Below are 9,163 nucleotides of genomic sequence, written 5' to 3' on the forward strand. Positions count from 1 at the left end.
TAAAAAATTTTAAATTATTTCAGTTAAGCTCTTTTTACATTTATAAAGCAGAATAACAAAATTTTATTTTGAGTGCCAACATTTAAGTAATTTGGTATTTTACTGCTCAGCTTTTTGTAAACTTTAGTTGGAATATAAACCTTCTACTTACTTCAATTTATTTATAAATTCTAAACATAAAGTATACATTCTAGAATTAGTCACATATTTATTTATTGGTTTTTAAAATGCATATAAAAATAATGCATTTTTGTTTTTACAAACAAATAAATGAACTAGTAGCATGAAACAGAAACCATATGGCATATTAAAGATTTCTTGCATTTTACTTTTAAAATTTTGCTAAAACAATAATTTCAGGAAAAGGATTATTTTCATTTTATCTGAGAACTGTAGTAAAATAAGTAACATTTTCAAAGGAAAATAATACCATTCTTTTTAAACTTTCCATTTTGCCAACTCTTAGGCTTAAATGAAACAAATGCAGCAGATTACAATTTTAATGCAAAATGTAATTCAAAACATGGTTCATAATCTTATCTTACCAAACTAAGTATTTGCATTGATATAGAAATAAATATTACACATTCTATGGGGTAAAAATAACAGTAAAATGGGTATTACACAGAACGTAGGAGCTACTATAGAATCAATAAGGAGGGAAATTTTAATACAGTTTTAGAGCCTTCAAATCCATGCTAATCAGTTGCATTTACTTTACTTTCTTAATGAATTAAACTCACAGTCTTGAAAGTTGCAGAGGGATAGCTTGGTTTTAGAAGGTGCACAAAGGTTAGATGACTCGGTTCTACCTACCTGATGTTTACAAGCCTCCAGTTGTCGGGCTTCACCCAGGCAGTAGTCCTGCGCAGATTTTTGGTTTTCATACAGATATACTGACATTATAAAAACATGGTAATTGGTTTTATAGTGATTATATGGAATTATACCAACATTGAGAAAAATGTTAGGGATAAGCCCTATTATTTCCTGAATTTGCTATTTAAATGTTTAGGTATTAGTCCTTGATTTAAAAACAAAATTAACTCAATTACAATGAACTGCATTTAAGAAAAAAAAAAAATATATATATATGTTTTTGAGTTAAAACAAAATAACATGATTTAACAAAAAAATTATGCTGATATCAAATAGGAACCATAGATGAAAACTGAAATGACAAAAAAAAAATCTAAAATGGCATTTTACTGTTTTGTTATTTACTATTATGCATTCATTAGATATTTAAAACATTTAAAAAATAGTGATGTTATATCTGTTAACGTGTAATTTTTAATTAACTTTAAAAAATTTTATAGTATTAAAAAAATCTATATTCTGGTCTCAGAGTATTTGCCAGTATCAATGAAAGCTTAACAAGTAAATTGTGCCTATTTCTAAAACATGTTTTCAAGTATTCTAAATGATATTCCTCTCTAGATTTTGATCAAAGAGTTCTGATATAATACTGACCTTTAGACTCTTGATCATGATAAATCTTTAAGAAGTTTTAATTTTGCATAATGTTAAAAAAATCTTATCTGTATTTTCAAAGTATTATTAGAAAGAACTGAAAAGCAGTGGCAAATTTTTCTTTTTGCCAGCTTTAATGTAGGTAATAATAATATTTTTAAACTCTCAGTACTGGTCCAGAAGTTTTTGTCTTTATGACTTTTTTTTTTCTTTTACAAAATACCAGATAAGAGGAAATATAAGCAACAAAGATTTACTGTATAACACAGGAAGCAGTATTCAATACCTTGTAATAACCTATAATGGAAATAGTCTGAAAAAAAAAAGTATATATAACTGAATCACTTTGCTGTGCACGTGAAATTAAATCAACTATACTTAAAAAAAAGAAGAAATATAAAATTATGGTTTAAAATGTTCGCAACATACCACGTAAAACAAATATTACAAAGCAATGATTTTTTTTAATTACTAGAGAAATTGATCCCATTTCAATACAATTTTCTTTCCTTTTTTAAATAAAATTAAAAAAATTTATTAGCTTCTCATGTTTTGTTTTTATAGTGAAATCTCATTTTGCTGAAGAACTTTCGGTTTGAAACTTACCCCAAATAAAATAAATTTGAGCATTTTCAGTGCCATTATTGGTTCAAGCGTGGCAACTATTGACTACATTTCTTTTGCTATCCACATGTTAACAAAAACAACAACAAACCCTCTGGCCTTGATCACTTCTCACTGTCACTGTTGACTAGAATTTTAGAAGCATTTTTAATTCTCAAGATTTGTTAGGCATTCGGATGAGCACTGGCTCACAACTCACAGGTAAAAAATCGGCTACCCAGAAAGAATACGTTGTGCAAATATAAATGTTAATAAAACTGGACAAGAAGACCAGTTCACCCTCTTGCAGTTTTTCAGGCTTTGACTTAAAAACATTGTGTCCTAATACACATTTGGCTGGGTTAGAACTAGTCTCCAGAGCCGTCTTAACTTTCTAAACCTTTTTTTTTGTTTTTTTTTGTTTTTTTTTTTTTTGCGGTACGCGGGCCTCTCACCGTTGTGGCCTCTCCCGTTGCGGAGCACAGGCTCCGGACGTGCAGCTCCAGTGGCCATGGCCCACGGGCCCAACCACTCCGCAGCACGTGGGATCCTCCCGGACCGGGGCACGAACCCGTGTCCCCTGCATCGGCAGGCGGACTCTCAACCACTGCGCCACCAGGGAAGCCCTAAACCTTTTTTTAACCTGTATTATAGCCATAGCCAAAGAAATAAGAAATGAATGGATGTCTGGAAGCACATATGTATATTCTTTTGGTTTTATATATTTATTGTATTCATGGTTCTAACTAAACTGTGATACTACGTTATACCATTGGTAGAGCTATCCCAAACCTCTCTTAAAAAGCTCTGAGATTCATCTAAGTAATTTTCAAACGATTACTGTCGACTTTTGCAACGTCATTTGACTGGCTTAATCAAAAGTGTTATGAGCTATCCAAATAAGCATTTAAGAATGTCACTCATCTATACTGATAATCCATACCATTGATCTCATAACCACACTTCACCCAACGTCTGGGTCTACGTTTGTAATTGTTACAAAGCAGTTACTTGGCCAAATGTGATCCCACCCCTACTTTTTTTTTTTTTTTTTTCATGTTGATGGAATTGGAAGTTGATTTACCCAGGACTATTTTTCTAGGGAAACATGGATGACGGGTGGAGGAGGGTGGGAGGGGAAGGGGGATGAAGAAACATCTTTATTCCTCTCGGTCTACAAACCTGGAAAGATCTAGTTAACTGCCAATTCTGACAAAGCCTATTTGCAATCCCTTTGCGTTGAACAAATGACCTAGACTTCTTGACAAAATATAATAATTTTTTATAATATTATAATTTTACAAATGAGCAGTGTCAAGTGATCCTAATGGGGTCCTGTGACATCTTGGTTTTCAAATTGTGATCATATGTGGTATTTTTGTTCATTAACAGGAGTAAGTCTAGTTCATTATCTCTAAATGTACCTTGAGAAAGCTACTATAATTTTTTTTGATTGTCCTTGGTATTTGTTCAGTTTTCTCTCTTTCTCAGCTTTAAATCTATTGGGTCACCCTAACCAACATAGAATATGCTGTTCTTAGAAGAGCTCACTGGCATATGGTTCAAACCCCTTGAGGATCCCATTCATGGAGTTTATTGAGCCTGTCTGGTGAAGTTTGCTCCTCTCTTCTTCCCTCTTCTTTCTTCCTTATCACTTCTCTCTAGGTCTGCATAGAAGAACATATTACCTTGGCCACAGGCTCAATGGGTTTACACCAGTTTCATTTGGTGAATTCCTTGTGACTGCAGGCTCTTTTCGGTATTAAATGATCGCTATAAAATAGGAAAGCCCATAGGGTTGGACTTCCCAGCCATGGCAAAATCTGGTGTTAGGTCCAGAAGGGAATTTACAAATCAATACATTCTCCATAACTGTTTAGTAGGGAGGTTGCAGTGTTGGAATTCATTTTTTCACGGGAAATATTTGTATTCAGTCTGATCTCCAATTCAAACAGGGTGTGTTTAATTTTGTTTGCTTTTTAAAAAATTGGGATGCAAAAGAAAAATCATAATATACGCAGTACGAATGTAGCCGCTAAACAAACAGAAACTATCGTTTTCAGACGTCAGTTAGGAGAACCTCTGATTCCGTGTCCAGGAGATCTACTCTAATTCTGAGTCTGGCAGTGACTCTTGGTGTAAACTTCTAGAGTAATTTCTTTGTCTGGAAAATGGGGATAACTGTATCTACCACAGAGGTTTCCTTACAGGATTAATTAAGGTGATGAATGAATGTTTAAACATTTTGGAAAGGTGAAATCCAGGGCATAGAAAAGAGAACTGGACAGGAGGCAGAAGTTCCGGATTTTTCAACTTGTTGGTTGTGTCACTTCGGGGACTTTCCCTCTCCGGATCCCAGTCTCCTTATTTATAAAATGTTAAAAGTGGACTAGATGAGTTTAAGTCCTCTAGTAGCTTTGACAACTTGTCTTTGGGGATGATGATGAGCCTTAGGGCTGGTGTCTATTGACAAGATAGCAAGTCTCCAACTACCCTCAAGGTGGTTTATTTTTTCTTTTCTGTGCTTGCATTAACGCTGCTGCATTTCTGTTTGCACCTCATGCCTCCGTTTTATTAGGTGATGCTGCCCTGGAGGGTATTACAAACCACGACAAGCCCCTGTGCATCCAGGTTTCTGTGACAACCAGAAGCATTTTTGTCTAAATGCCCCGCAGTGAAGTATCTTGCCATAGAGTGGACTGTGGGGGAAGGTTCACTATTCCGCTACCTCAACTTCTGTGTTTCTATGAAGTTCATCTCCTTGTAAGAACCTAACTGGATGGCTAATTGAATGGGTCAAAAGGATGAAGGTTCAAGATGGTTGAGTTTTTACTGCCTTAATTAATACGTCACCTCTATTGAAGTTTCCCCAGCATTGGATTTAATGCCCTGTAAATTGTATCTTAATCGTCTAACAGGTTTCTTTTCTTAAAAAAAAAAATGTACCTTTGTCTCTCTAAAGTTGGTTGCTTGGACACATGATTTAGACTACAAAGGAGGTTTAAGTTTTGGTGCAGTCAGAAAATAGATGGTGGCTGGTTTGGCCGGGGGTAAAACAAAACAAAAGAAAACAACTATAAAGTTTTTTGAACAAATACAGATTGGGTAGAAAGTAAGGGATCTCAAGTGTCTCTTTATAAGTATTATATTTAACAAGAGAGCTCCAAGTCCTCTTGTAGCAAGAGGACTTTCTAAAATATATTTTAGAAATAAACAGAATTTACTTGTTAAGCTTTCATTGTTATTGGCAACTACTTTAAGAGGCCAGAATATAGATTTTTTAATACTATAAGAAATTTTTAAGTTAATGAAAAATTACATGCTAACAGATATAACATCACTACTTTTTTTTAAAGAATCTTCCAAACATTTTCCCTCAAAATTCCTAAGGGCAGTTTCTTATTTGTCCAGAGCATGGTAAGTCCTAATAGGCATCAGCTGAGCTCCTTTTGACCCTTTCTGTTAAAAGAGAACATTAACATTAATACTGGGAGACAATAAGGTCCCATATCAGGAGACTGAATGAACGACAAAAAAATGAGTTCCTCTCTCTCTCTCTTTCTCTTCTTTCCCCCTCATTTTTTTCCCTGTAAGAATTGTTCTCTATTAAACCCTGAGCTGTTCTGCCCTAAAGTTTCCATGCAATGAGCTGTGGATTCTCATAGAAAGGAACCACCTTGTCAATATTTGATTTAAAGCTCAGTCTGTAGGGATCCTGCCATTCTTCTGTACCGTGGTTTGGACTGTGTCTTGGAGAGCCTCTATGTCCTATAGCCAGTGTCCTGCTTTTTCCCTATCATCTCTCCCTCTCACCACACCTGGGCTGGAGAGCAATCCGGGAGGCAGTTGGTTGACCATGCCACATCAGGGTGCGTGTGTGAGGGAGTGGGAAGTGAGAAAGGAGGGATGGACAAAATGGCCAGAACTTTTCCTTCTTCTGAAAAGTTGTCAGAAAGCACAATTCTTCATCTTTTAGTTTTGCTAGCTATTCTCTATCATGTCCCTGGCAGTTCCTTCTTTTGAGCTCTTTGCCATCTATTGAAGAAGATAAACGATTCAGAAAGCTGTATGACCTTGGTAAGTCATTTTACCTCTGTAAAGTGAATAACTTGAATGAGATGATCTTTAAGGACATTTCCAACTTCAAAGACCAGTGTTTCTATTACCAGACATGTAGAGGTAATCAATAAGTATTTATTGTATAAGTAAATGATGCCAACATTCTGTTTCTTGGACATGCTGTAAGGATAGCATAACACAGGACTACTTATACTGTAAACGTCACTTAGAAAGTAAATCTGTACAGGGAAAAAAGTACCTTTCTTTTGAGGCATTTAGAGTTTTCTGATGTGTGTGTGTGCATGTGCGTGTGCGTGTGCGTGTGTGTGTGTGTGTCTTTTGAAGTTGTAACACCCTGTTGAGTGAGGGTAGGAAGGCATCCGGAGGGATGACCACATGGGCAAGGGTGGATGCACAGCCTGTCTGTCCAACCGCATATACGTTGAGTGGCTCTGCAGCCAGCGTCACTGGTCAGGGATGGATTTCTGAGCTTTTAGATCTCCATAGGTCCTTTACAGCTCTTTTTTACTTCTTGCGTATTTGCCATTTTTCTTGCCTTTATTCTGAAGAGTGGTAAGGGGAGGTAGCCAACAATTAAGTTATTTATTTATTTTGCTGGAAAGCTTTTTATTACTAAAGGAAAAGATGGAGGACTGTCTTTGGATTCTGGTTTACCATACTGTCCTTTGTTCCCATTTTTGGAAGCAGTTCACTTTGATTTCCTCCACCTAAATTATCATATCAAATGTAAATGTTTCCACACATACGTTTTTGTAAATTGACATGTGGGCACGTTGGCATGTCTTTTAGAATGAGGTTCTAAAAGGGGTTCTAAAAGGGGGTTCTAAAAGGGGTTCTAAAAGGGGTTCTAAAAGGGGGTGGCACATGGCTGAGCGTTGATGGGTATGCCTCACTCAATTCTGATACTATCAGTAAATATTTTCTACTTCATACTTTTGCTATAGTTCTCTTATCATAAAAGAAGAAAAAGAGAGAGAAAACATAATATGGTATGCTTTGGTTACACAGGAAAGGGGAAGTATCTTTTCCCCACCCAGTTTTACCTCAGTGAACAAACTAAAATTTGTATTTCCTTAACTAGTTCATTCATAGGTAAAAAAATATATATATATATTTCAAATAATGAGAGCACACATTTTTAAGGTGGCTTTGTGGCTTCAGGGAGAAGGGGAAGATTCAAAAGGTAAAGCTTGAGAAAGGATGCTGTTGGGAATTCCCTGGGGTTCAATCCCTGGTCAGGGAACTAAGATCCCACAAGCTGTGTGGGGTGGCCCAAAAAAAAAAAAAAAAAAAGGATGCTGTTTAGCTGTTCCAAGCAATGCTCTCACCCTAAATAGCATGGAAGAATATCCTTCAAGTGTCCGAGCTTGCAAAACCCTTAACTAACCATCTTCCTTTGTTTGCATCAGTTTTTGAAAGACATATATAGATATATAGATATAGATTTAGATATAGATAGATGATCATTTCTAGAAAAACAAATAGCTTGCAGATGGAATTGAAAAGAAAAGATAATCTTAGGTTACCTATTTTCTTTATTCTGATTATTTCCTACAAAAGGACAAGAGAGATCTTTTGCCCTGGTCTGTATGACAAAGCATAACAAAATTTATGTCAGGTTAATTTCTAGTCTCCTCCCCAAACCCCTCAAAAAGCCTCTTTATTCCTCACTCCTAGAAATCCAAATAATCCAGTTATTCCATCACCTTCATGAATTATGATAATTTTACTTTCACTGAGTTAAATAAATGATTGAAGGAAAAATGAATTTTTTCCTCTGAGTTTCAATGAATTTGACTCTATCGAAAATTACCACCTTAGCATCTTGTGCGGATTGAGCTATATAGACCTGTACTGAGTGAGGCAAAACAACCCCAGTTTAAACTATGTGACTGTATTTAGGGTTTATGGTCCCCTGTCCCACTCTCTTTGCTCCCCAATGCACACTGATTATTGAGGGGAGATATCTATTTGAAATACCACAGGATCTTTTATCCAGTTCTCATCAGTGTTTGATTTAACGTGACATCCCCAACAGGCAAAAGGGCAAGATTAGATGATGCCTGATGATCTGTCAGATAACAGACTTGGAGCAGTTCAAGGTGGGTATTGCTTCCTCAGCAGAACTAGTTGGAATTAGCCACTTTAGAGGTGGCTTTTATTTAAGAACATGTGTGTACCGTCACTGATGACAGAACAGAGACTTAAAAGATATTATCAAGAAAATTAGATTCCAAGTGGAGAAATTAGAATATGGCCTGTGTAATAGGGAATTACTGTTAATTTTGTAGGCGTGATAATGGCATTCTGGTTACGTAGGAAAATGTCCTTACTTTTCAGATGAGCACAGTGAAGAATTGGGGAGTGAAATGCCATGATGTCTATAATTTCCTTTAGCGTATCTCAGCAAAGAAAAAAAGAGAGAGAGATGAAGCAAATATGACTAAATGTTAATAACTATTAACATTTAAATAGAAATGATGTCTGCACGATGTTTATTATATTCTTTCTACTTTTCTTTGAAATTCTCCATCATAAATAGTTAAAAAACAAAAAAACCCTGAACAAATAAAACCCCCTTGGGATCCAATATTTTAATGTTAAAAAATACCACGCATATTAATAAAATAAAATCTTCTTGAGATAATATTTTGTGTGCATGTTCAAGAGGGGAGCATGGACTTAAAATTCCTCTGGACTAAAATTCCTCAGCAAATTTAATCTTCTGAGGTGAGGCTTTAGTTTTTAAGAGTATGGTTAGTAACACAAACCAGTATAAAATGAAAATCCTGTGCAAAAATACTATTTAATGTTTTTTAAATGCATTTAAAATTCTAGAATTGAAACTACAAGAAAAGCTCAGTAGACATTAAAAAATGAAGACGTGTTCCTTTTTATTTACCTGAGCTAATAGATGAAAAGTTTGGGGTTCTGACCTCAGGGCAAGGTGGAATGTTGCTTGAAGAAGGTCACAGAAATAAAAGGGTTTGAGGAACTTGGATTCTTG

Source organism: Tursiops truncatus, chromosome 8 (genome assembly GCF_011762595.2).
Source record: "Tursiops truncatus isolate mTurTru1 chromosome 8, mTurTru1.mat.Y, whole genome shotgun sequence".
Classification (NCBI taxonomy): Eukaryota; Metazoa; Chordata; class Mammalia; order Artiodactyla; family Delphinidae; genus Tursiops; species Tursiops truncatus.